The sequence below is a fragment of the Lactuca sativa genome, chromosome 6 (assembly GCF_002870075.4).
Source record: "Lactuca sativa cultivar Salinas chromosome 6, Lsat_Salinas_v11, whole genome shotgun sequence".
Lineage (NCBI taxonomy): Eukaryota > Viridiplantae > Streptophyta > Magnoliopsida > Asterales > Asteraceae > Lactuca > Lactuca sativa.
Genome location: NC_056628.2, coordinates 82,800,531 through 82,802,526, shown reverse-complemented (window position 1 = coordinate 82,802,526; position 1,996 = coordinate 82,800,531). Strand labels below are relative to the sequence as shown.

The 1,996-nt window shown below is 23.3% G+C and overlaps 1 non-coding gene across 1 annotated transcript in view; it reads right to left on the bottom strand.

The window, feature by feature from the left end:
* Positions 1–1,656, bottom strand: part of LOC111891241 (uncharacterized) — a 21,745-nt gene extending 20,089 nt beyond the window's left edge. The window contains exon 1 of the transcript XR_008224922.1: positions 1,483–1,656. This is a non-coding gene — a transcript (uncharacterized LOC111891241). The remainder of the gene's footprint in view (positions 1–1,482) is intronic.
* Positions 1,657–1,996: the final 340 nt, after the last annotated feature.

Below are 1,996 nucleotides of genomic sequence, written 5' to 3'. Positions count from 1 at the left end.
ATATAAAGTTATTTTTAACTATTGTTATTGTAGTTATTTTAAGTTACTTATTTGAAAACTTTTAACGATTATACAAATATCTTTAGAAAATATTTTAGTTAAATTTATAGTGTAATTTAGTTTTTGCATTTAGCACAATAATTATCACTTTGAACTATTCACAAAATATTCATTGAGTTTTTTAAGTGGAACTGAAATTTATATTTAAGTTGACATGATAATGTTATATTTAAATTAACAATTTAAATATTTTTTCTAAACTGTTCAAAAGTTATAGGTTTAAATGTTAATGATTTATATACAACAACATATTAAATCTAATAAAGTAAGTATAATATTTTAAAAGTTAAAGACATTACTTTATAAGTAGAAGTAAAGATATTATTTTAATATTGAGATTTAGTTTATTTATGTTTATACTGTAGGTTTGATATTTATTTAATCTTATTAACCAACGTATAATTATTATTAGAAATATATTACAATTTATCACTTTTAACTATTTACAAAATATTTTTTGGGTTGTTTAAGTTAAACTAAAATTTATATTTAAGCTAATCCTATAATTTTATATTTAAATTTGTAATTTAAGTATTTTATACAAATTGTTCAAAGTTGTAGCTTTAAAATGATAATGACTTATATCCAACAATATATTAAAACTAATAAATTAAGTATAATATTTTAAAAGTTCAAAAAAAAAACTTTATAAGTAGAAGTAAATATATTCTTTTAATATTAAAAATTAGTTTATATATGATTATACTTTAGGTTTAATATTTATTTAATCTTATTAACAAAATTATAATCATTATTAGAAAGAAATTGAAAAGTCATGGGAGTTTTCAAATGAATGTGGTTTGAAAAAGTTAAAAAAGAGGGTTTCAAATGTATGAGATTCAAGAAAAAATGCTATATATATATATATATATATTATATATATATATATATATATATATATATATATATATATATATATATATATAGAGAGAGAGAGAGAGAGAGAGAGAGAGAGGTTCACCATTATTAAATCATGAGCACATACCATTAGTCCGAACATCAGTGGCGTAATCATAAATAACATTAAAATGGTCTTTGGTCTAGCGATAAATAGTGACACTATCAAATGAGAGGTTATAGCTTTATAGGTTCAAGTCTCATTAGGAGCCACTATCAAATGAGTGGTTTTAAAAGTAGGTTAGCTCGTCGATTCAAAAAATAAAACTAAGAATTCAATGAATTCACAGTGATTAAATTGTAAATTCATTATTCATATTATCAAGCTCTTAATTAACCGTTATTAAACTGTGGCTATATAGATGTCGTTGACTTGATGTTGGGTCTTTGATCTTATTTGATCTTATTTACGGTAAGGTTGCCACAAAAGATATTAATTAATAGTTATTAGTAGTTTAATAACTTAAATAAGAGAATTGAAATTTGTCAATCGGTGCATAGTTTAGGAGAAGGAACAAAAGCTACCTGGTTGAAGGGCATGAAACCAAGGTCTAATTGAATACCGTTGACAGTGAAGGTTTTTGAGGCACTGTCAAGGCAATTGTCCATCTCATATAATACCACCTCCAATCCAGCTTTAGTCAAAACGTGCGCCGATACTAACCCACTAATTCCCGCTGCAACAACTGCCACCCTCATCTTCAAACTACTATATTTCGGTGGTGGAGTTGAAAATGTTTTCAATCACATGCACCCTAAACCTTGGGTTATTTATAGACACGGTCCAGTGGCTAGATTTACATGGAGTCTAAGTGAGGGGGTTGGATATGAAGGTGTTTAACTTTTATATATATATATATATATATATATATATATATATATATATATATATATATATATATATATATATATATATATATATATATATATTTGGTTTGACAGTCTTACAAAATTATGTTATTCTTAAATGAACTCTTATATATATATATATATATATATATATATATATATATATATATATATATATATATATATATAT